At 47.5% G+C, this 26,817-nt stretch overlaps 1 protein-coding gene and 1 long non-coding RNA gene across 3 annotated transcripts in view; one reads left to right on the top strand and one right to left on the bottom strand.

Annotated features, from left to right (window-relative positions):
- LOC138473172 (uncharacterized) overlaps positions 1 to 26,817 on the bottom strand; it is a 147,030-nt gene that overhangs the window by 7,895 nt on the left and 112,318 nt on the right. The window lies entirely within an intron of this gene.
- Positions 25,209 to 26,817, top strand: part of LOC138473171 (calcium homeostasis modulator protein 3-like) — a 50,646-nt gene continuing 49,037 nt past the window's right edge. Inside the window, exon 1 of one of the 2 annotated variants that reach the window (XM_069611717.1) lies at positions 25,209 to 25,430. The gene's annotated coding sequence lies outside the window, so the exon portion shown is untranslated. Of the gene's footprint in view, positions 25,444 to 26,817 lie in introns of both variants that reach the window. The other variant, XM_069611716.1, reaches the window with a different exon arrangement.

Below are 26,817 nucleotides of genomic sequence, written 5' to 3'. Positions count from 1 at the left end.
TGTCCTCGGTCTTACTGAGACATGGTTCACGGCCAGCTCTGTCACAAGCTTTGACACTCTCCTCCCTGAGGGTTATAAGATCCTCTCTGCGCCCATATCCACCTGTCCCGGAGGGGGTGTAGCCCTGATCCTTCCTGAGTGGATTCCTGCCTCTATAATCCCCACTCAGACTTACTCCTCTTCCGAATGCCTTGTCTGCAGGCTCTCTCTCTCTCCTAGCCACTCTCTTATGGTTGCCAATCTCTACCAGCCCCCTGGTGAAATCACCTCTTTTCTCTCTGAGTGGGCAGACCTCTCCTCCTCCCTCCTGGCCTCAACCACTCAACTCATCCTTCTTGGTGACCTCAACATCCATCTTGATTCTCCCTGTTCCTCATCTGTGCTCTTTCACGACCTCTGCGATTCCCTCTCTCTCTCTATGCTCCCCTCTGGTCAGACTCACTCTGAAGGTCACACACTTGATGCCTTGATCTCCTCTGGCCTCCCCCTCTCTATTCTTCTGATCACTCCTCTCTCCTGGAGCGATCACTATCTCCTCTCCTCTCATCTCTCCCTCTCTTCCCCCCAAGCCAAGCCTACCTCAAGATTGCCACCTACCTTCTCGGACATCCGGCCCATGAAGGGTGTGTCAGTTGAGGCTTTTGCTGCCTCCTTGTCTCCACCCCCTCCACCTCTGGCTGACTCACACCCTGGCACAGCCCTATCCCTGCTCTACTCCTCTATTTCTGATACTCTTGATGCTCTTGCCCCTGTCATGAGGATCCGTTTTAAGCCCAAAGCCAATTGCAATTCTTGGTATGACTCCGGCCTAGCTACACTTAAACGTAAATGTAGGGTGGCTGGGAGGAAATGGAGGGCTTCTTGTTCATCCTCTGACAAACTGGCCTGTCGCCTGCTCCAAAGGCAATACCGACTCTCTGTCCATACCAAGAAGAGAGTCCACATTCAAGCCTGCATCTCTGCGGCATCTAACAACTCGGCTGAACTCTTTCAAATCTGCAATGAGCTGGCCAACCCTGTTGCAGTCTCAACCTCTCCTCTTGCCTCCCAGGCTCTTTGTAATGCCCTTGTCTCTCACTTTAGCTCTAAAACCCAGGACATCCTGTCTACTCTCTCCTCCTCTCTCCCTCCTCTCCCCGTCCGTCTACGCCTGCTAACCCACCTTCAGCTAGCCCCCCACCCTCATTCTCATCCTTTCCCCTTTTCTCCCCTGATGAGGTCACTAGAAAAGTCTGATCTATGAAAGCCTCATCAAAACAAGTTTATCCCTGATTCTCTAAAACCATCAAGGACCATATTGATACCCTCGCTCCTGCCCTTGCTGATTTATGCAACCTCTCCTTTTCCTAAGGATCCTTCCCCTCCCCTCTGAAGCACTCCCTTGTGCATCCTCTCCTCAAGAAAGCCACAGCTGATCCTTCTTGTCCGGCTAACTATTGCCCAATTTCCATTACTCCCTTTTTGGATAAACTCCTGGAAAAGCTGCCCATCTCTCAGCTTAACCTTCATTCTGACTCAGTGGGCTCTCTCCATGACCACCAATATGGCTTCAGAGCTGCCAAAAGCACGGAAACCGCTCTCCTGAACATTTGTGAAGACCTGCTCTCCAACCTTGACTCTCACATTCCCTCTGTCCTCATCTTACTTGATATCTCTTCTGCCTTTGACGCGGTCAACAATATCACCCTGCTCAACCATCTCTGTGACAACCTGGGTTTCACGACCTCTTTCCTCTCTGATCGACCCTCCCAGGTCCAATTGGTGTCTTTCCTATCATCTATCTCCCTCTCTACCTGTGGTGTTCTCCAGGGATCTAACCGCTCGCCCTGGCTTTTCCCCTGATACCTGGCAACTCTCTCCCGCTGCATTGCCATTTTCTGCTCATATTTCCAGTGCTATGCGGACGACACTCAACTCATTTTCAGGCTTCCCTCTGCCGCCTTCTTCCCCTCTCTCATCTCTGATGACCTAACTGCCAGTCAAGCTTGGTGTGCCACCAGCGATCTTTGTCTAAATGCCAACAAGACCAAGATCCTCCTCATCAGTACACCTTCACCATGTTTTCCCCTCACTCTCTGGTCGGCCTCCCTTGGCCCTCCTCCTACCCCTACCTGTGAGGCTACGAACCTCGGGGTAATCTTTGACTCGACACTCTCCTTCTCCTCTCACATCTAAGACATCTCTAAAAAGTCTAACTTCCTACTGCACCTCCTCAAAGGTACTCTGCCTTTCCTCTCCATCCCCCAGAAGCTCACTGTCTCCCAAGCTCTGGTTCTCTCTAGGTTTGACTACTGTAACATCCTCTTTCTAAATCTACCTCCCTCCACTCTCTGCCCTTTACAACTAATCCAGAACAGGACTGCAAACCTTGTCCTTGGCCTCAAGACCTGGGATAGTATCTCTCCAGCCCTCAAATCTCTTCATTGGCTCCCAGTGGATGCAAGGATAACTTTTAAAACCCTCTGGATTGTTCACAAGGCTTTCTGGGGCCAGGGTCCAAAATACCTTCAGCTATCCATCCGTAAGTACCTCCCCTGTCAAGCTCTTCACTCCTCTACCTCTAACTCCCTTAGGGTCAGTCGTTTTTCAAAGAAACAAGCTGGGGGTAGATCTCTGTCTTCGGCTGGGGCCTCCCTTTGGAACAGCCTCCCCACCACTCTGAAACTGGAGGAGAACCATCTCCAGTTCAGGAAGCACCTCAAGACTTTCCTCTTTACTTCTGCCTTTGCCCCACTTCTCCCCTGCTGATCTGTTTTCTCTCTTGGCACTGTGCACCTGGCCACCCTCTGTCCCCCGGGCCCAGGTACCTGCTCACTCTGCCACCCTCCTACACTGCCCCCAGGCCACCCCTTGCACTGGGGTCTGTATCTGTAACCATATAGTCCCCCACCCTGCTTATTCTCCTGCACTTATCAGATATTCCCTGTTGGCTAAACCCAGCACTTGTCATTTGCTGGCTGCACTAACACCATTTAAAGCCTTATGTATTTATTTTGGTGGTCAGTCATTTTTCCGAAAAAAAATGTCGAATGACAATTTTTTTGAAAAAATAATGTTGAAAAAAAAAATGTCGGATTCCGTTTTTTTAAATTATATATTTATTTTGGGGTCCGGGAGTAAGAAAAAATGGGTAAAACAAAAAAAAAATCAAAAAATGGGGGTTGGGGGGGAACCCCCCCATTTCGAATAAAAAACGTATTAAAAAAAAATGTGACATTTTTTTTTCGACATTTTTTTTCTCAAAAAATGACTCGACATTTTTGCATTCGAAAAAATGACTATAAACCATTTATTTTATTTATTATAATTTATTTGTCTCTCTTCTGTTCAGCACTTTCCACTTCTCCCCATCCATTCACTTTTCCCCTTTTTCCCTTTCCCATGCACTTGCTCGTTCTCAATGTCACTGGGCCTAGTAAGATCGTTGTTTTGTTCTCCCTTATTCCCCTCCCACGCCTTGTTGCGCTCTTAAACACTTGTGTATGAGCGCAATATAATTAAAATATCATATGAAATCAGTACAACATCTTCACCCACTTCATAAAATTAGGCCCAACCCCATAGTTGTCCAGTGTCCTGAACAAGAAGGGCCAGGACACTGTGTCGAATGCCTTCTGCATATCCTGGGAAACCGTGACCCCCTGACTATCCTGAGGTGTCTGTGTCATAATATTAAACATTTGGCGTAAGTTCAATGCCGTCAACCTCCTCGGTATGAAGCTGGCCTGGTCCTCATGAACCAATTGATGCATCATGGGATTCAGCTGTGAGGCCACTATTTTTGCAAATATTTTGGTGTCTATATAAACCAGTGACAGTGGCCTGAATGACCCACGTTCATTTGGAACTTTTTCAGGTTTAAGCAATAAAATAATGATAGGCTCTCGCACAGGCTCCGGCAGGGTCCCATTCATCAGGGCTTCAGACCAGACCTGCATCAGCCTAGGGGCCAACACATCTGTGAACTCTTTTCAGAATTCCGGTCCCAACCAATCAAACCCTGAGGCTTTCCCTCTCGGGAGATCTTTAATGGCTTTTTCAACCTAGAACCGACTTATGGGCTCTTCTACTGAGTTACGTGCTTCTGCTGATAGAATCTTAGGTATCTTGGCAAATTTCTCGTCAATTTCTGCCTCCTTTGTTTCCCCTTTCGAGGTGTATAATGCTGAGTAGAAATAATAGAATACCTAATTTATTTCAGTGTCAAGGTTGTCTATAGATCTGTCATGACGGGTTATGCAGAGGTATTGGAATTGCCCTTTTTGTCCCTATCTGTACCAGCTAGCAGCTTCCCAGGTCTGTCTGCTTCTCCATAGCACTGCGCTGCAGCTTGTCTGTCAAAATAGCATAGCTCCCTAGCTATATCATGGTACTTGTCCAAAGTTATTTTAATATCCGACTTCATCGCAGTGGACGGGTCGCATGCCTACTTTTGTTATAATTGTGTTAGCGTGTCCTTGCATCTTTTCGACTCATCCCTAATATCTTGTAACCCCATGTTCTGTGGAAATAGCTATACACCTAATATATACTGCCATAGTGTAGCCTGTGAAGTTACTGACCCCTCCTTGATTTCAAAATAGCTAATAATATGTTCTTTTATGTTTGAACTGAACACCAGGTCTTCCAGGGCAGCAGGGTTAAAGCGCCATTGTGATTTAGCAGCTACATCACCAGGGATGTGTAATGATAACAGTATTGGTGAATGGTTATACAGCGTTCTGGGCAAAATACGGCTTTCCGCCACCCAGTTCAACAGCCTATAAGCAACCAGCCATAAGTCAATTTGTGAGCGCATGCCATGTACTGATTAGTAGTATGAGTACTTGCGTTGGGAGGCAGTGCGGGCTGCATTGGACAGGACCCTAACTGATGAGGACGTACGGTCCAGCTGCAGATCCCATGTGGTGTTGAAGTCCCCCACACAGATAACAAGGGCAGTGGGGTATTTAGCACATTCTTTAAACATTCCTTTATAGAAGTCTGGATCATCAACATTCGGGCCATACAGACTAAGTAGCAAAACCTCATGGCACCCCAACTTGCCATGCACGAATACAAATCTACCTAGATCATCGCTAACAGTTTTAAGATGCACAAAGTGGAGGGACCTGTGTATCAAGATCATAACACTGTGCGCACGAGTGGAGTATGATGTGGAACATTTTTGATCACCCCAGCCCGGGGCCACACGTTGTGCTTGCTGGTCCACCATGTGCGTTTCTTGTAGATATAATAATTTAACAACCAGTCTGTTAGCGTAAGACAGAACTTTCTGTGTCTTTATTGGAGACTCCAGCCCACGCACATTCCAGTTTAGCAGCTTTATAATGGAAGTCCCTTTGACAGTTGATGCCATCTTATGCAGTTTTATTTACCATTCTTAGCAGTGTATCCATCCATGCAATTACAAATACCAACCTTGGCACCATGTGCATTTTATAACTTTTACATCCCAACTTTCCCATTGACACCACCACCCCGCACTCATGTTAACCTGAACTTTGACTATGTGTTCCCCCAATACCTTATCCAATCCTACCCTCCCCCGCCCGACAACAGACTGTACTCGCATAGGGGGGGAAACTGCCGCTGATACGTGTGGAGGACTCTGTACATGTCCTTGTGGGACCATGACCTTATAACTCTTGAACATGCTAACCGTTACCATTAACACATCATTGTGGAGATAGTAAGTGCGGGTGTTCCAAAACAGCTTATCAGGACATCTCAGATCCGGGCCCTGATGGTAGAGGGATTTGGGCTTCTATAAACGGTATTGCCTTCTCAGGGAACGTGAAGAAGTACGTTTTGTTTTTAAACTATATACGAAGCCTGGCATGGTAGAGCATGGTATATGCAATCCCTCTCTCCCTGCAGAGTTTCTTAGCTCCAACAAACGTTTGCCTTACCTGCTGCATGGCTGTAGTATAATCAGAGAAGATATGCACAGTATTAGATCCTAACTTCAACTCTTGTGTTTCTCGAGCCGCTCTCAATGCCAGATCCCTGTCTCTATAGTTCATCAGGCGGGCAATGATTGGTCTCGGGTATCCTCCTGGTCTGGGTTTCGCAGGGCACTATCTTGAACAGTGGAGACCAACCAGGATCTGCCATGAGTTCTCTTAGCAGCTCCTCCACAACTTTTTCCATTGAGCCAATGAATGCGTCTTCATGTACCCCTATGATACGTACGTTGATCTGCCGCGATCTCGCCTGCAAGTCCTCACATTTAGCTGTCTTTGCGCTCATATCTATGGCTAGTGTTGTCACATTACCCTGTAGAGCCGTCACTGCATCCCCTGTACCACTAATTCGATTCTCAGCCTCAGTTATACTTTGAGTGGCTTTTTCCAATTGTTTGCAGATTGATGCAATATTGGATGTGATTCCTTCTAACTTGTCGTTTATTGCTGCAAAACCACGTTGCATAGTGTCCATGATGCCCTGTAGATCTATCGGAGGTGTGGTTTGTGGTTCCTCCCCTGATGCCAAGTTGCTAGGACCCTCTCCTGACATTGTTGCAGACTTAGGAGTGGGCTTTGTGAATTTGTCAATCGTGCCGCTCTTTTTGTTGCTGCTCCTTTTGTCATGGTTGCCTCAGACGTGCTGTCAGCAGCTTGCTTTCCCTGGTTCATTAAGGTCAGCCCACTTGATGGTTTGCTTGGAGTACGGGGAGGAGCCCCACTTTTCCAATTCTGTATGGGCTATTCACGTCTGCCAAATAACCTGACTTGAAAAGGTGGGGTAATAATGCTGCAATCATTTTTTTAAATACTTCTTTAGACATCCAATGTGGTCTTTATTCAGCCACTGAAACCATTTGAGTCGGCATAGCAAGTAGAGAGGACAAGCATCTAGCAGGGATATCAGCAGTGTCAAGGCGGTATTGCTGAGTCTCCTTTAAGTCCAGGACAGCCCCGTGCCATGCCCTAGGTTTGCGGCTTATCCCAGTGCGCGGTTCTGACTCGTGCGACGTGTGCGGCCAGAGTTGAACAAGATATAGTCCCTCAAGATTGGTGCCAGGAGCCTGCCCCCCAATAATGCAGAGAGGCTTGCTTAAGTAATGTTACTTCAGCCGGGAGATGGCCACCTGAAGAATACGAGGGACGGCAGGCAGCAGTCAGGCCGACGCCAATCTTCAGTAACTCACTCTGTCGGGCCCCCAGTTGGATGAGCATGCCTAACTGAAGGCGGGGCGGTGCACGGGTGCCCTCTGCCACCCGTGCCCTCCGGCTGCCCGCACACTCCTCAGCGTGCCCCCCCACCGCGGTAATGTACTCACTTCCACTGTACGGGTGATCACCGTCTCAACCAAGTACACCACCCGTTCAGGGCACTGCTGTTGCGACCCACCATCACGTCACTCCCCTTCTCAACAATCTGGGCTGCAGCCAGCCCCAGGACCCCCCAGGGATGCTGTTCCTCTTCACCGCCTCAAGAGGCCTGTCTCCCCTGAGATTCACAGCGATTTTGCACCCATCAAGGATTAGTCAGAACCTGATTTTCCGGCAGGTTTCATCCACAGTAGCCGCAGGGATTCAATTCAGGCCCTCCACACGATGCGAAGCTCAGGCACGGTACGCCATCTTGGCAGTCCACACAACAGCGCCCCCCACTAAACTATGGAGTTGTTGCATTTTTATAATAGTGAATATTTATGTATTGAACAGCACATTATTTTAATGTATCTACCATCAGTGTCCTAGATTACTGAAGACTGATGCAACTGCTTGTAATGTTATTTACTGTGATGTCACTTTGATCATGTCAATCCATATTGTGCAAATTAGGGTTCTGCATATCTTTTGCTGGACAGGTCCGGAAGACAAATTAGAACATATCAGTGCCTTGTAGGCCTAACATTCCCACAGTGTTGTGATTTATTTCTTTGTATGAGTTCAAGAGCCTCTGGGAAGATGATGGGGGGGGCAAGCAGCTGCCCCTATTTTGGCTACTACACAGCAACATATTTCTTACTTTATGGCATTAAATGTGCACTTTGCCTTGTGTGCATGTTACAGGCTGCCCTTTGCCGGCTACTGTCACCTTAACTGAAGACTTTAAATGTGCACTTTGTAGCAGGTTACAGACTGGCTTTTGATATCACCCAACATCCAGCAGTGTTATCACCTCTTTTCCTCTGGTTTCATCTGCGTTAGCACCTTGCTGACAGAACAATTACTAACTTTGTTAGTTGCGGTTTAGTATTTCAGGTCCACTCTGGCTGCCTGCCCCTTGAGATCAAAGAGCATTCTAATTTAAGGAACCCAAGGGTGCCACATACTGTGTCCACCCCTCTAACTGTAATCAAGTGGGGCCTGTTCATATTGAAATGGGCTCCCACAAGCCATGACAAATGTTTAGCTGGGTCCTGTGAGAGAGCGCTTAAGACTTCTCTTTGTTTTTCCACTGTGCCTGACTGCCATCAAGGAGGGATGAGGGTGTGTGTGTTGTGGCTGGTGTGAAGATATTTAGAAGGTGCCACCAGGACACAGCAGGCCCGCTCCCTCTTTGTCTATCATACAAGTGCTATATCTGCTCCTGGAGAAAAGGAAGTGAAGTGATATCCTGGCAGGAGAGTGCACCAGGACTGAGAAAAGGAAGTGAAGTGATATCCTGGCAGGAGAGTAAACCAGGAGTGAGGAGAAAAGTGAAGGAATATCCTGGCAGGAGAAGTAAACCAAGAGTGAACAGAGAAGTGAACCTGAAATTGTGATACAAGAGGGAGGATTCATACACCTTTTAAGGATCAATAAGAAAGTCACAAATATCCTGACAGGAGTGTATACCAGTAATAGAAAGAGCACTGAGATGAGATTGTGAACTGTGATAAAGTAACATTTAAACTACCAGAAATATTCTAGGGGAAGGGGACCCCCTTTCCTGGTGGAAATGTATTTCTTTTCTGTGTTTGTACCTTAGGAACTCTACATTGAGAACTTTGAAAGAAAACTACAAGCATCAGAATTCCCTTGTGTACATTATACTGAGTTTAGAGTGTAAGGGCCAGTTTAGGAGTTTTGGACACAGGACAGAGAACACTCTTTTGTTTAACATACTGACACAGAGGTTCCTTAGCTTTCTGCGGCAGGGGAACCCCTTTTAGGATTAGGGACATATAGGATTCATCCCAACCCTTTTTATTATTCTCTGGAAATAAACGTCTGACACAGTGGCATATTAAGCTTTGGCTAGAGTCTTACTCTTGATCCCTTAAAGTTGATAAAGAAAACTAAACAACACCTGGAGGCTGTGAATACCTCCTCACACCTCATCTCTTTCTTATCTTTACATCTCATAACAATAGTTTCGACTTACAGGAAGTGCTTTCAGTGCCAAATAATAGTCAAAACAAAAAAATAGTGGTTGCTCTCGAAAATATGGAAAGAATGAAGAGAGCCTAAAATCTGCAGTAGAGTTTCTAAAATGATCAAGTAACTGAGTGGGTTGCAGGAGGAAGGAAAAACAGGAACCCCTGTTTTGGCATCTATGAGACAAGGTAAAAGCCAACAAAATGGTGCAAGAATGTGAAGCATGGAGGGGAGAAGACATTTGGGATTATACCTCATTTGACAAAGCGAAGGAGTAAGAATCCTGCCAAAAAGATGAAAACTGATTGTTTCAAATTAAAGTCATACTAGTTTTGTCTAATTATGTATTTGATTGATATCACTCCCCTATACAGTGGAAATGAATATACATGTCCATGATGCTGACCTCTTCATCAAAAAGAAACCCTTACATTCTACAAATGGGGCACTAGGCACCTGAAGTGGCCACCAAGCAAAATCTATCGAGAGCATCCTTGTGTGGGAAATGCTAAAAATACCAAGACATTTCAGCACCACTGGAGAATTTGAAATCACAGCAAAATCGGCCTGTGAACTGTTCAAAAACAGACTCTTGAATATAACTTTAAACAGCTATGGAACAAGCCTCCAGTACTGGGAGAGAGACACTACATAGACCCTAGCTAAATAAATTCAAGGGTCGGGAATCTGTTTGTTTCATCAGCCCGGAGGATAGCCCAGGGGCAATGCGCTCGTCTTGAAAACAAGACTACACTCAGCAGCATGAGTTCAATATTTTATTGGAAACAAAGCTACACTGAGCAGCCCAGTATCGATACCCAGTCCCGGAACCGTGCTTAGAGGCTGGAGTCACGATTTAAGAAACCAATTCAATGTAATTTGTTTTTATGCCATCGGGTATGACCAGTAGCCACTTGTTTAGAATCCTTTGCAAACATTGGTCTATAGAGCCACACCTAATGGATTGTACAGCTATGAAACCAGCAGCCACGAATAAGAAGGCATTGTCCCAGATACCATAAAATCAACACAGTGGCAACAAACACTACAACCTGGTTACTTTTAAATGTTATAAGTGAAAAGCCTGTGAGCCAGCTCCAAAGGCAACCCAATCTTTGCTGTGTGGCACCACTGGTGAATTCAAATCACATCCTTTACAAATAATCACTCTAAATTAGTTATTTATTCAATTGAATGCCTTTCTGGTGGTGCATGAATTGAAAACAGCAGGCCCAGATGAAACAATATTGGAAACCATATAATCCACCATCAGTCTGGAGGACAGCATCCACCTACTAGCAAATGACTTGACACTCATTTTGAGAAGAACCACAGCGACATCTAATTGCGTAGAACTGAACAGGTGAGTCTGTCAATATGCAAGAACTATAAAATACTACATACCTGACAAAAGGAATGCAAATTGATAAACAACCTTCATTACTCTTACCAAACACTTTACTATCACATGTTCTCCACCAATAACTTGTCTGTCCATTAATGTGCTTACAATGATTCTCTGTCACAAGAACTCCCAAAAAAACATTGTTGGGACCAACATATTTTTTCTCCTACTTATCAGCAACCTCAACAGACTCTAGCATTGGTTTAATTATATATATAAAAAAAACGCCATTCCTACTATTATTATTATTCTTATTCTTATTCTTATTATTATTATTGCATGTGGAGAAAGTGCTGGATAGTGGGAGAAAAAAACATTGTTTTCTTGACAATGTTCTTTTCTTACTAAATTGGTTACTTATTTCACCCATCTTTAGCAAGTGCTCAAGTCATTTTCAATGTTTAAAATATGAATGCACGCAAGAACCATACAATGTCATCTTTTTTCACTACCTCTCCCAATATGGCAGCTATATAAACAAACGCCAGTCCTACAATTCGTGGAGAAAGCGATAGTGGGAGAAAAGAAATATTCTTTCCCTGACAATGTTTTTTGTTTCTAAATTGGGTGGTGCTTGCATCCATCTTCAAGAAGTCCTCAAGTTATTTTCCAATGTTTAATGTGCGCATGAACCGTAAAAGGTACTCTTTTTCGCTGCCTGTCCAATATGGCAGCTATATAAACAAACTTCGCTGTGTTTTTTACTGCAGATTTTTAAACAAATAACTGATCTCTTTTTATTTTTTACTCCCATCCCCTTTAATTTTTAATATATTCCCAAACACCCACACACCAAATATATATTTTTCTAAAAATTTCGATGAGTTTTTTTCGGTAAGAAATCTGAGGTGAAGACCCCTGGGGAAAAAACATCCCGCGATGAAAGGACGTCGTACCAGTGCTACAATAGGTGGATAAACTGCTGAATAGTTGGAGAAAACATTGTTTGTTTTTTCCAGGAGATTTTGACTGTATACTGTTTACAAATAAGGCATGCTAGTCTTTCTTCTTTAAACATATATGTATTTTAATTCATAAATTCACAAATCAGTGTGTTTTTAATAACAATGACTAAATTAGGTACTTCTTGCATCTACGTCCAGCAAGCGCTCAAGTAATTTTCCAATGTTTAACATGCTAATGCCCACATGAATAATAAAAGGTAGTCTTTTTCACTGCCTGTCCCAATGTGGCAGCTGTGGAGAAACAGGGTGGCATTCATCCATGCCAGGTATGCACAGTTGTGACACAATTTTACAATGGGTGACACTTTTTTCTTTATATGTATTGCAAATAGCACTTTCTGTCTCTCCGGGGCACCAATCACCCTTTTATATTCTACAGCAAGACACATTTTGAACAACAGGAAGGCTAACAGGTACCGTCTTCTTTTAAAACACTTACTCCTACATCCCGTCCCCTTTCCTCCATACTTATGGGACATCTCTCCGTCCTGTGGGACGGGACCGGAGCACTTTTGTAAAAAAGCATCCAAAATGTTTCCAAAAATGTTGTCCTTCCTCTCTTTCCCACCTTGGCTCCACCCCGCGCATTGCCCATCTGTCCTTTTCTCCGCTCGTTCGGGACTGGACTCACTTGCATCCTCAGAAGATTTTCTTCCCTTTTTTCCTCTCTGGCTCTCGTTAGCGATCGTGTACTAGTCGGTCTATGTCGTTCAAACTAGACTTTCCAGATTGTTCATCGTGTCACCGTCGTTTCACGAGGTCGGATCCCCATCCTCTTTGTTTAGAGAGCTTGGGTCTGGATCACCGTTGGGACTCCTGTTTTTACTGCGACTCCTTTTCGGTCCGGGCACTTCAATGTCGGTTGGAGCGGTGGGAGGTGGTGTTCCGACGAACTCCTCCTTCACATTTTCAGGCGTTCACCGACGAGAAGAAGAAACGCCCGGTAAGTTCTTTACTTTTCAGAGCACCCCGGCCGGGGGATACCTTTCCGGGTTCCTCTCGGGCCGGGAGGGGCGTTGTTTGCTCTGCTACCGGGGTTCACCCTGAGGTGCCCGTTGGGCCTAATAATTGTACCGGAGTTTTCTCCGATGGTCTCTGTAAGGGGCCTGTGGATACCGGAGCACGCTCCGAGGCCCCTCCTGTTGGGGCTGTTTGTAGACCCAGTTCTACTGAGTCGTGAGGTACCGGAGCTGACTCTGAGGCCTCTCTGTTGGCTTCCCTCAAAAATAAGACCAGGGTGCGCCCCGAGGCTTTGGGTGGGCTTGCTGTTACCGAACGGATGTTCGAGGCCCGCGCAGATAAGCCTGTTACCGGACCTAGGTCTGAGGTCCCTCGTTCAGAGGCTAAAGCTACCAACAGTTCTGAGAGGCCTGACAAGGCCTTGTCGCTGAAAGCTGTTTCTCACCGTTCCCGCTCTTACGGCGATACCAGATCTGTTGAGGGGGCAAAGAAGGAAAGTTCTTCTTTTACCGGCAGTGCCGAGGTCCTTCCTTTGAAGGCTAATTTGGCGGTTGGTATGTCACAAAAACATTCCAGGCCTCACAGAACCGGCTCTGCCAAGGTCCCTTATGTTAAGGCTAAAGTTAGCTAAAGTGATCCATCGACGGGGACCCCTGCCTCACTTCCTCACGTGCCGCAGTTCCCCTCAGATGTTGACAAAATGGCGCCCTTCCCACCACGACCGTGGCGGCCATTTTGGGTGCTACACCTACAACTACGCCATTGGCCTCAGGTGTAGGGCTTGCCCCCTTGGGTGAACCTAGAGTCCCTTGTGCGCATCCCTATCGGCCAGTTTATGAATGGAATGCTCGGATGCCTCTTCCGCACAATGTTTCGTTGCCTGCAGGGGCGGCACCGTTGATTTATGTGGATACGTCGGTGGAGGGGCCCGTATGGCATCCGTCCCTGTTACTTCCGTGGATTTGTCCACCTCATGAGAGGCCTCCTCAGGTTCAGAAGCAGTCCCCGGAGGAAGCTTTATTTGGTAAATTTCAGACGCTTATTCATACCGACTCCATGAGGGAGTATTTCAAAGGGCTTTTTAGGGAGATATGTCCTCCCGCCCCTCCGGCTCCACCTGTTCCTCCAGTTTTTCCGCCGGCGCCTCCCTTCCCTACGGTGCTTCCCCCGAATCTTCCGCCTTTGCCCCCATTGTCCCCTGTGGACAAGGCAGCGCCCGACACGGTTCAGCAGGATCCTGATCTGTCGGATGACGCACAAGGCGATCAGGACAGCGAGGACCTTCCCCGCTCTATCATAGCTTTTCATGATCACTGGACATGATGAACTTCTTAGATGTTCCAGTGCCTGAGGCACCCGCTCTGCAGGAGGGCGTGCTTTCTGGGGCGTTCACCCTGTCTCCCTTGGAGCGTACCAGCCTGTTCTTGCAGAAGGATGTTCTGGCCGAGGTCCGTAGAGTCTGGGAAAAGCCACACTCTGGACTTTTTGTCAATAAGAAAATTGATGCGAGATATAGGCTGCATTCTTTGGAAGAGGTGGCCCTGTCGTCTTGTCCGTCCCCCTCCTCCACAGTGGTGGCTGCGGCCACTTTGCAGTCCAGGCCTGCAGCATCCTCTTCCACGATGGCTACTCAGGTTCTGGGAAAGGAGGGCAAACTCCTCGACTCCCTCGGGAGGAAAATCTTTGCTAACTCGGCCTTGCAGCTCAGGCAGGCCAACGCTGAATTGATATTAGCGGGAGCTAACATACGGATGTGCAAAGGTCTGTCAGAGTTTGAGGAGTTTATCCCGGTCGAGAAGCTGGAAGACTTTAAAGGAGGTCTTTCCGACGCCAGGGTCTTGGCCCAGGATCTCCTGGAGGCTGCGGCTCATCACATGGACACCTCGGCTCGGGGCCTTATGCTGGGGGTTGATACCTCACGGCAGGCATGGGTGCATGCAACTAAATTTTCAAAAGAAGTGCAGGACAAGGTGTTGGACTTTCCGTTCGATGGGAAGGAGCTCTTTCATGCTACAACAGATGTAGAGCTCATCAAGACGAAGGATAGCACTCAGACAGCTAAGTCCTTGTCTGTCTTGGTTAAGGCTCCTTTCAAAACCCAGAGACCGTTGTCGCAAAGTCGACCTTCCTCTGGCTTTAGGGGCTTCATCGACCGCAAGTCTCGCAGAGGGGATTCCCCTGCAGGGAATACCCGCCGTAGGCAACAACGGACGCGGTTTTTCTCCCGCTCCTCAGCCTCCTCCTCAGGTTCAGGTGGCACCGCCACCGATAAACCTACTAAATGAGGGCTTTCCACGCTCGCACGAGACCCCGGTGGGTGGACGCATTGTGTCTGATTGGGAGGCGTGGTAGGCCATCACAGAAGACAGATGGGTCTTGTCAGTCGCTCGAGCGGGCTTCCGCTTACCTCTACCCCGTACCCCACCCCTGAACCCTCCTTTTCAGCTGTCGGGCTCGCCCTCCCTCAAAGCCGAGGTTCAGAAACTTCTGGACCTCAGAGCTCTGGAACCCGTTCCCCTTGGGGAGCGAGGGGAGGGCTTCTACTCCCGGCTGTTCACGGTGCCCAAACCCAACCAGGCTGTACTGCGCACCATCCTAGACCTTTCCCAGTTCAATAATTTCCTACCCCAAGAGAAATTCAAGATGATCACGCCCAGCCAGATACGGTCCTCCTTGCAGATGGGCGATTGGCTCAGCGTTGTGGATCTTCAGGATGCGTACATGCATATCCTGATTTGGAACCCACACAGGAGATATCTCCGCTTCTCTTTGGGAGAGGAGCACTTCCAGTTTCGAGTGCTTCCTTTTGGCCTCAGCTCGGTGCCGCGTGTCTTCATGAAGATGGTGTCGGTGATTATGGCCTATCTTCGTCTCCAGGGTATCCATGTGTATCCATATTTGGACGACTGGCTCTTATGCAGCCCTTGTCCGCTGGCAGCAGCGGGCAATCTCCAGTCTCTCCTTCAGCTCCTGTTCCATCTTGGGCTGTCGGTGAACTGGCGGAAATCTTCCATGACGGTCTCGCAGGACCTGATTTTCCTGGGTTTTCGCTGGAACACGATCGACTGCAGGGTGTACCTGACCGGGGACAGAATGGCGGATCTGTTAGCCACGTGTCAGATGTTTGCGCAGTCGGAGAGCATGTTGGCCTGGTGGTTCCAGACGCTTCTGGGCCTCATGGCCTCGTGTGTGCTGGCTCTTCCTCTTGCTCGTCACAAGATGAGACAGACCCAGCTGGCTCTTCGGAGTTCCTGTCGTCAGGCTGTGGACCCGGATTCCAAGCTGATAATGATTCCAGATTCCATGAGAGTGGACCTGGATTGGTGGTCATCTCTCAGCAACCTGTCGGTGGGTGCGGGGTTTCAGGACCCAGCCCCCACGGTGACAATCACGACGGACTCCTCCCTTCTGGGGTGGGGTGCGACGTTAGATCTTCTTCAGGTTTCGGACCTCTGGTTGCCTCAGGACAAGCTCCTGCACATAAATCATGTGGAGCTTCTGGCGATCTTCCTAGCGCTCAGGGCGTTCAGACCGCTCATTGCCAACAGGCTGGTCCGCATACGCACGGACAATGTGGTGTCAATGTATTACATCAACAAGCAAAGAGGAACAAAGTCTCCCCCCCTCGTGGACCTGTCCATCCAGATATGGGAGTGGGCCGTGCTTCATGGTGTCTGGCTGCTTGCAGTGCACATCCCGGGCCAGCTGAATGTCACAGCGGATGCCCTCAGCCGGCGGACAGTGGTCAGCTACGAGTGGGAGTTGAAGGCAGAGGTCCTCTCATGGATTTTCTTGCGTTGCGGCACACCGGAGGTGGACCTCTTCGCTACGGCGGTAAACAAGAAGCTTCCTCATTATGCCTCCAGAGGGGGGCTGGGAGCCTCCTCTCTGGGCGATGCTCTCGAGATTCCATGGCACAACATGAGAGCTTACGTCTTCCCGCCTCTGCCTCTAGTCCATCGGGCGATTTTGAAACTGAAGAACTCGGTGAACTGTTCCCTTCTACTCATAGCCCTGTGGTGGTCGGCCAGGTTTTGGTTCTCTGAACTTCAACACCTGTCGGTGTATCCGCCGATCAGGTTACCAGTGACCCCCGATCTTCTTCATCAAGGGGAACAGCAGATGTGGCACCCTTCCCCACAATCGCTCAGCTTGGCGGCATGGTGCCTGAGTTCAAGTCTTTAGAGCATCTTAACTTGTCTACGGATAACATGCGGATTATCCAGGCAGCCAGGAAACCCTTGACCAGATCCCAATACAGGAGTAAATGGCTCAGGTTTTGTCATTGGTGTTTGGAAAAGCAGTTGGATCCAAGGGTTGCTACGATTGACACGGTGCTGTCCTTCGTGTCCTCCCTAGCAGAGTCGGGTGTTCATGTTCTGTCATGCAGAACTTACCTTTCAGCGGTTTCCACTTATCTTTCTACAGACCAATGCTCTTATTCTCTGAGTAATCCAGTGGTTAAGAGGCATTTTGCTGGCTTGACACGTCTCTACCCTCCGGTTCGTAGCCCGCACCCGCCGTGGGACCTAAATGTAGTCCTGACGGCACTGTGCCATAAACCCTTTGAACCAATGGCCATGGTGGACCTCAAGTACCTATCCTGGAAAGTGTCCTTTCTGATTGCCGTTACGTCAGCGAGGAGAGTGAGTGAGCTCCAGGCCTTGTCAGTGGAGCATCCTTTCTTGATTTTTCACAATGACAAGGTAGTCCTACGGATAAACCCGGCCTTTCTACCAAAGGTGGTAACTGAATTCCATATGAATCAGTCGATCTCCCTACCGGTCTTTTTTCCGAACCCTGCCTCAGAGGCTGAAAGGGTTCTGCACTGTCTTGATGTCAGAAGGGCTCTTAAGTTCTACCTTGACAGGACTTCCGAGCTTAGGAGTTCTTCTCAACTTTTTGTGACCTTCGGCAACCCTCAGGGTAAGCAAGCATCTAAGGCGACTATTTCTCGGTGGATCGCCGCCTGCATCACGAAGTCTTTCACCTTCCAAGGGCTGAAACCTCCTAAGGGTATTCACGCACACCTGGTGCGGGGCAAGGCAGCTGAGGTTACTTTTCAGAAATATGTCCCCTGGGAGTCCATCGCTAGGGCAGCTACTTGGGCCTCCCCATCTGCTTTTTGTAAGCATTATTGTCTTGACATGAGCTCAAGAGCTGATGCTCAGTTTGGTCAGGCTGTGCTGAAGAACCTTTTTCAGTAAGGGGTATTTCCATCCACCCGTAGTTCCTGTTAGGAGTGCTTGGGAATCTCCCATAAGTATGGAGGAAAGGGGACGGGACGTAGGAGTATAATCAGGTTACTCACCGTAGTGAACACCTTACTCCTAGTCCATAGTCCCCTTTCCTCCATAGAGGAAGGACATAATTTTGTGAAAAATTTTGGATGCTTTTTTACAAAAGTGCTCCGGTCCCGTCCCACAGGACGGAGAGATGTCCCATTAGTATGGAGGAAAGGGGACTATGGGCTAGGAGTAAGGTGGTTACTACGGTGAGTAACCTTGTTATTTGTAATGTTGAAACCTTCAGATGTTTCAAGCACCACAAGCTTCGTATTAACTCTGTGATAAGGTGCTTTATTCAAGTAGAAATAACGGTCCTCCATTCTTCAAATCACTCCCAATATTTAGAAGCCCTGAATAAGTGCCCTAAAAGTGTGAAACATGCATTGACTTCTACAGCAGATGGCTTGAATATCATATTTGTTTGGCATAATTTGAATAGTGCCAGAATCATCACCTTTAGTCATCCTCAAAGCTCATAGGTACCAAAAGCAACGTGAGGAGTGTGGATAACCACTAAGATCAGAGAAAAGAGGTACATACACGTGAACTTTATCATGTTATTTTATAGAGCGTTTATGCTGCAGCAAATCGTCACTGTACGAGCCTCGAGTGCCTATGCTTGTCTGGAAGGGTATTCATTGTGACCGCACGAACGTTACCTAGGCTTTAGCCTGAAAAAGGCAGAAAATTGAGCAGGGGGAGATAAGATGATGGACAAGAAGGTACCAAGACGAGGTTGGGGGTTGCAGTGGGTGAAAGAATGTTTTGTGATGTCGTGGGCACAGGTAGGTCCTGTAAGGTGGACCATAGATCGATAATGCTGAAAAAGGTGATGTTCTCAGGTGCATTGGATTACACGCATTAGACAGATTTGAAAAGTAATAGAAAATGAGTAAGCAAGCCGTGGGATGCATGATGTGCTTAAGTGTGCTAAAGTTAACTTAGTTAACTGATCAGGTTGCTCTAGGATGCACCCACTCTCAGGCAGGGTATATTAGTATTGCTCTTCTTTGTCTTGTTTTTATGTTTGTTTCCCCCTGTGTTTGTGTAAGTGCCCCAATGCCTGCGGGCTGTATGTGCTATAGAAATAAATAAATAAATAAAGCATGCTTTGAACCAAGGTGGCCTATTTGTCCGGGCTTGCATTTAAATATCATCGTAGGGAAAACTCTGGAATAGTGGGATTGCATTAAAACCTATCAAAAGCCCAATACATGTTCTCCACATAAGGCTCAAGAGAAAATGGTGATCTGGGCAGCTGATACATGGGTTAACGCTTTAAAATCAACAGGCAGGTGGCACTGCATTAAAACCTGTCAAAACACACATTAATTTGCTCCAAAACAGTTACTCAAAAGATTTCATTTCCAAATCCCCTTTTCCTTTAAGCGGTGTCCAGCAAGTTCCCTGGAGAGCATGTAGACTTCAGTATGTATCCTGGAGGGAGCATGTAGACAGAGGTTTAAACGCCCTCCCTCCGATTCTGTGCCAGAAACGCATACACCCACCACCCAAAGACAGCACCTGCCTTCAACCTAGCAGCATGGGCTAATCTGCTCATTTCAAGGTGCTAAGTCCAGATTTTTAAGAGAAGAAATTGTAGAGGAATGTGCACTGCTAATGTGAGGATGTCGGACTGCTGAGCTACCCTGAGGCCGGCCAGTGCAATATGCTGAGACCATTATGGGAGATAAGATACCAAATGAGCGCAAGGTAACAATGCGGAGGTAGACAGCCAAATGACTGAAACCAGTGTACTTTAGAAAGGGGAGCGGAGTAAAGCGGGTGGAAAGAGATGCAGTCACCAGATTCAATCAAACTGAGCTGTGGTTAGGGTCTGCATTGGCTTCACACATTCATGGCAATGCAAGGACACCTACTAGTCAACTGATTCTTTTAACGGTTCCACCTTCAGGACCTTTCTGAAGGAAGGATGGCTTGATTCATCTCTCAGCATAGTAGTTGAACTGTTCCAGGTTCCCGGCTCAGCACTCCAAGGGTTTTGACACCATGCTTTTCTCTTTTAACTTTTTGTGGGCTGAGGATATGCCTGCTGGGCCTAGATACCCAAGTTACTGCTCACTGATGAGGCCCAACAAGGCCAAAACATGTTTGGGGATGCTTGTGGTCTCGTGCAGAAGGGATGTGACTAAGTATCCTGGGCTGGACTGCCCCTTTTGGGGTGGGACCAAGCCTGATTTGCGTATGGTCTTTCCCCTTTTTTAATAGCTTGGCAGGCGAAGAACGATGGTCTGGAGGGTTGCCCAGAGCAATGACAGAGGTTAAGATTCATTCAAAACCTTCCAGCCATCACCTCTTTTGTTTTGGATATGCAATTTGGACAACTAGGTATTTTTGGATGCAGTACAGTGCAGTCCAGATTTTGTAGGTAGTTTAGGCCTTTGCTCCAGAGGAATCTTTGTACGAAACAAATAACTTTGAACTTAATTTTGGCTGCCACAGGGAGCCAGTGAAAGAGTCTAATTCCTGCCTGACGTCACCCTGCTTATTCAGGTTGAGTGCCAATTTAGTTGCTTAATTGTGTTCTGTCTGGAGCCCGGCCTTGTTTTGGGAGGACAGAATACACGACATGCAGTAGCCTAACAGTGGGATCACTAAGGAATGAGTCTGTTCAATGCAACGACTTGTTTGTACGAGAGACAGTATTTTACTTACCGCCAAAAGGTGCAAATTGACCACCGTGGCTACTGCATTGACTTGAGGGACGAAGGAAAGCTCTGCATCTAAGCTGACCCCAACACTTTTTACATTGGGGGATGGGGAATTGGCATTTCACAGTAGAACAGGCCATTGGAAAGGGAGAGTGGTGCCTCGCCCAGGTGGAGACTCTAATTGAGATGAACTGGAGCGGAGGAAGCTCTCTTTAATCCAATGACAGGTATAATCCAGACATTATGGGCCTGATTCATGGAACGTTTTCCTATGGGATTGTGCCATTATAAAACACTTCCATGAATCAGGCCCTTATGTGATGTGATTTACCCCCTCCTTTTCCAGACTTAGATGAACGTGGAAGTCATCCACATACATCTGGAGCATGGGTACTTACCTAAACATATCCTAATAATTATACTTCGTTTTTTATATAGCGCTTGAATCTAAAGCGCTTTACATAGGACATATTTACATACATATTTATTACTACCCAATCTAAATTAGCTCTCGTTTGTGAGCTGGTGTGGTTCCAGTCTCCTTTATCTGCATTACTGCCCCCTCTTCAGGAAACCCTCTTTGGCTCTTTCTCTCTGCTAACCTTTGCCCTATTTCCCTCCTCCTTGCTCTGGCTAAAATGCTAAAGGCCCATTTTACTGCTCATCTGCTTAATCTGACGGAGGAGAACTCTGCTTAATCCACTACAGATGAGACTGTGCTGGTGGCTGCCTTTGAAGACCCCCGTCAAGTGATGGATTTCAGTGAAGTTGGAGCTCGACTGACCCAGGCCCTGGGCCGCATGAAAGGCGGGACGATAGAGGATCTGGGAGTTTAGGCACGGTGTGGGGGAAAATGGCGCAAAAGCGTAAGGAGGGGCATCCGAATGGCGCCACAAGAAACAAAAGCCCAGGAAGGGCAGGAAACAGCACCTGGGATGGTGCGAAATGTAACAGCAAGGGGTCAGGGGGTAACCCGGCCGCCCCCAAGAAGGAACAAAAGGCCGGGGGGTATAATTAAGCCTGGAAAAGGAGAGGCGGCACAAACCAGGTAAGAGCTCACCTCTCTCGGGTAGGCTCTTAGTGCCTGGATAACAGGGATGTCATTTGGGGGTCACCAGAGGTCGCAACTGCAACCTCTGTGGTCTCCCTTGCGACCTCTGTGGTCACCCTTGCGACCTCTAGAAAAAAAAAGAAAAAAAAATATTGTTTTTTTAAAAACTTTTTTTTTTTTTTGTAATGCAAGCTCATGGGCTGTGGCCAGCACCATGTGGCTCTTTAGTTTTGGAGTGGCTGGCTTTCTTGTTAAAGCCCCTTAAGAAAAGAAGAAAAAGAAGAAAAGGATTGACACAAGTCTAACACTTTCAGCACTGACCCTAAATAAGAAAGATTAGGAATACCAAATAAAGTCTTTCTGGAATTCTATACAATAATTGATACTCATTAAAGGTTTATTTCAGGCACACTTCAGGGGGTGAGTCACTGATTTAGTCTGTTCTTAAGCGTAAGTGCTATATAACAACACATCATCATTTGGTCATGGTGCTTGCATTCACAGTAATTTGGTAATATGGGCCAATACACACTGATCTTAACGATTCATATGGCGATCCATTCTTGTATGAAATGTACATCACATTATAGTGATATCGTAACCATATTTTTTGTAGTGTACAATGCTATGCGATAGCACTTCCTGTTTTGTCAACGGGTGAAAGGTCGCGTTCCATCGCATCCCGCAATATCACTTCGGGGTGGGATCAAATGACATCACTTCCTGTGATGTCACCAGGGGTCAAGGGTCGTGTGATGTCACTTCCACTACCCCTGGCATTTTGGTGAAATGACGTCCCTGCTGGATAAGGGGAAGGAAAAACGTTTGCCACCCAACCCACCCTACAAGAATAACGGAAGAAGAAGGGTGCAGGCAGGAGCAGGTACGCCCAGTACTCTTTCGGTACACGGTCCAAAAAGAAGTAAGAACGCCGAGTAGTCTTTCGGTACACGGTCCAAGAAACGAAGGAGCAGGCAGAAGAAGGAACACCGAGTACTCTTTCGGTACACGGTCCATGATATGTCGTAGGCGGCATGTGCCCAGGAACGAAGGCCCAGGGATAACAAGGACTCAGGAGGAGCCTTGGGCAACTTCGGGACTGGACACAAGGTGCCCAAAAGCATATGGCAGTGTAATTATTTTGTTGTGTTGTATTTTCTGTAAGAAAATAAAATGCCTACGTCCTACAACTTTTCCATACACATGAGTTGTCTGTGATTTATTACTTAGGTAGGGATCTGGTAAGAGAAGCAAAGTGAACCCACACTACTCAGCCTATGATGTTGGATCTGTCTGCTGCCTTTCAAACTGTCCACCATGAAATTCTTGTTAATTGTCTCCAATCCCTCGGTGTCTGTGGCACCGCGCATAGCGGGCTCTGCTACTTCCTGTCAGGCAGGAAGTGGTGTCTCTTCTTTCTCCTGTGTGGCACCCAATCTCGTACTCTCCCCGGCAGTTCTTTTGCAACTCTGCGCTCTTCCACTGGCAGTGCTCCTCCTGTCCTATGGGTGAATTTGTTACACATATGCTGACGGCATCCTCCTTATCCGGCTGTACAGTGTAAATTGGACAGCATTGCTCAGAAATACCAGCACTACCTCAGAGAGGATGATCACTAATAGCCCAAAGTTTAAAGCCAATAAGACAGAGTCATGCTAGTGCTGATGGCGCTACATTCGGGGCCCGTCTCTTGCCTAATGCCATAGGCCCCTGCACGGTGTCTATATTACTGCAGTCATGAACTTGTTCTGCCGGACTACAGGCTGAGCCAGCTGCTACTCACCCAGAATGCAGCAGCCTGTAGACACTTGATCGTGCCCTGGCCACACTGGCTTCCTTTGAGGCACGAGTTGCTGTTTAAGGTGCTCTGTATGGTCCAGGTTCTTGCTTCCTCTCCTCCTGTCTCACTCACTACCTCCCCCCCAGTGCCCTTCACTCAGCAGGGAAATTGCATCTGAATATGCTCCAGTTCTGCAGGTCCCACACGGGTGGCACATCTTTTCCAGCCCTTGCTCTTCCTAAGTGGCAAGCCCTACCTCATTCACGTCTTTCCATCCGCCATTTTCTTTAGTTTCACCAGTTCCTAGAGAGCTGTTTCTCTTTGCGTTGCTTTTCGGTAAACCCTTGACGTCTGCCTAAGCATGTTTTGCCCCAGCGTGAAGAAAGACACTAATGGGAATACAGGTGCTCTGGAAGCGCAGCAAGGCCACCAATAGTGGCAGATGGGAACTATACAAGACACATTACAAATGGTTAGCAAGATAGCTCAGCAGGTTGAGCGTTTGCTGCTGTGATGTATGTGATCTGCAGGACGCAGATTCAAATCTCAGCAAGGCCAACTTTGGTTTGGGTGATAATTGTATGTAAAATGTTCTATGTAAAGCACTTTGGCGAAAGTTCTATATGTAATGTAATGCAATTTGTCATTTGTATAGTGCCTTTTTCCATTGGTATGGCCTCAATGCACTGTAGGGGAACACCGTTGGGGATCGAAGTCCGTGGTATGGGAGATTCGTCAGAGGAGTTTAGAATGCGTGTGTAAATTTTAGCTAAAACAAAGGTAGGCAGGGGTGGCCAAGTCCCTGCTAGAGACCTTGGTCGAGCTGGCTTGTGGATGGCTGTCGTGAGGTTGTCGGGAGGGTATGCAAGTGCAGGAGAATGATTATGTGTCCAGCTAGACTGAATTGTTGATGTGGGACATAGCTGCATTCTAATGGCATGGGCGATGTGTATTCCTGTAGCGTATGATTGCAGAGGGGCGCGGGTGGGTGGTCGTGCCTGCAGCTATCTTCCATCTACACGGAGTGCGATACGTACCTGTGTGTCCTGGCTGGTTTCTTGTTTCGTTGACGTGGCGCGCATCACGCGGCCGTGGCGTCTATTCTCTGCGTCGCTTTGTACGTTCTTTGAGGGTCTTATTGCTGCCTTGCCCTATCTGAAAAAGCGGTTAAAATAACCCGAGGGGCGGAATGGATTCGTCAGGTTGGGGAGGGGTCGGGGAGCCAGGCCTTGAGGGTCTTCCGGAAGGCAAAGTGATCCTCTAAGTGGTGGAAGCTAGGGGGATATAAATAACAACTCAGTATCATAAGTACTTTGGTTCATGGTAGCAAAACCTGGCATATGGTGCTAGCACCTTGGTACATGATGGCATTATCTGGCCATTATTATGAGTACCTAGGCTATGATGGAAATAGTTCACAAATGTTCTGAGCTCCGGGGCAAGTGACGGCAATGCCTGGCAACAGCCTATTTAATACCAATACGACTGCTAAAACGATTGGTCTGATCAGTACGTGTTTATATATGTATGTATAGCACTCGCTGCACTGGTTGAGCTTTGCAGCTTCGTAGCACTGTGAAGATCATGTGCTACAATGTCACTGTGGCAGTCACTTCATAGGAGAAACGTGAAAGCTCGCACACGATTTCTCAGATCAGTGATGGAACAGCAAACTCCAGGACTCCAGATTCGTTCACCTCTTCACAGCTCCAAGTGGAAAAACCTGTTAGACGAATAGCGCTGGAGAGGTGGGACCGAGTCCTCTTCACGCTGCCTGTGGGGCATGTGTCGCGCTGAACACCCGATGCACTGCTTCATATCTGCACTGCCAGGTCCTGCACCCACCAGTGAAGCTGCTTCTCAGTAGAAAGAGTCAGCAAGCAAGAGCCCGGGCGCCGCAAGTGAAGAGGAATAGACTGGCGAAGAAGGGCGATTCTCTCACCCACTTACACCAGGCGCTGCTGAGCATCCCCGGAGCCGGGCAGACATCAGAGGGTAACGTAGCACGGTGGGTGTGCCACCGGAGGGAAGGGCTGCCGGGCATAGCCGGTGCGCTCGATGCCATGGACAACGTTCTGGCTGGCAGTGCCACCTCTAACCCCAGGCAGCCTGGTGATGACCCGAGGTAGTAGAGAGCAGCTTGGTTATGCGGAGCCCCGCCACCCTGGAGTAGAAATACTGTTGCCATAATTGCTTATATCTTCTAATGAAGCAGTCACTGTGCCTCGTGGCCCCACGGGACATGCTCAGGCCCCCTAGGGGGCCAGCACCACAGTTTGAGAGACAGCAGTGAGCAGGTAGACAGACCGATGGACTAGACAGATGTATGAATAGGAGAGGTTAGGCATTTAGACTGATGTATTGATAGGCAGATGGACAGATAGATGGATGGACTGACGGTCGGATAGCTAGATAGAATGATAGATAGATGGATGGACTGACGGGCGAATATATAGACAACAGACCAGGCCTGGCTCCAGCAGGGGGGCCAAGGGGGCCAGGCCCCCCCAAGGTTACCTCTGGGCCCCCCAAGACAGGGAGCCTTGCCATTGGTTTTAAACACCACTGAGGGGAGGGTGGCAGACTGGGGGATTTCGCTCTAAATGTGCTGCAGCCATTACAGAGCGATTAACATTCTGAATTAACATTCCGCAAAAAAGGAGCAATACAGGCTGATACAAGAAGCCCAGGAGGTGGGTCCAAGAGATCCAAGGAGTCAGTGTACTCTTTGCAGTATAACTGCACTTCTGGCGCAATTCGCTGGGGATTTGTTTGCTTGCCCTGGGCAATGATGTATGCCTCACAGCCGTTAATGCAGCAATGACAAAGGAGGTGGAGGGCCATTCACACCTCTGTAGCACACCCATTTAAGCAGGCTGCATATAATTATGAGAGAAGATCCTGTGTTGCTATTTTTAAACTGCAAGGTTCATCTTACTTACGTTCCAATGCTCAAAACTGAAATCACAAGTTGATTTCTGTAATTTAAAGTATCTTTATTTTTGTTGTAATATAAAGTTATTCCCATTATGCTTAATAACATGGTTAGCTGTATTAAACAATAAATGACAGGTGATGTTGCTTGCACACAGATGTATGCAGCAGGTGCATCAATCAAAGCGGGGCACTTACAAATTACATTCAAAGTATACATTCTGTTGCATTAACTACTTGAATATAAGTGAAATTATGAGATTTGTAGCGAGGAAAATGTCATTCTTGAGGGGGGAGTGTAGTCAAATCAAAAAATGATAGATGCAAGGCTTTGAAATAAACATTACTACTATCATTACTGTCGACAGCTTTCCATGCCATTATTCTTTAGTATGTCTGTGCAATTACAGTAGGAAACATGCCATTAGTAAATACATCTTGGTTTGCC

Source organism: Ambystoma mexicanum, chromosome 8 (genome assembly GCF_040938575.1).
Source record: "Ambystoma mexicanum isolate Mex_15411 chromosome 8, UKY_AmexF1_1, whole genome shotgun sequence".
NCBI classification, from domain to species: Eukaryota; Metazoa; Chordata; class Amphibia; order Caudata; family Ambystomatidae; genus Ambystoma; species Ambystoma mexicanum.
Note: the sequence above shows the minus strand (reverse complement) of the source record. Positions and strands in the feature narration are given on the sequence as shown.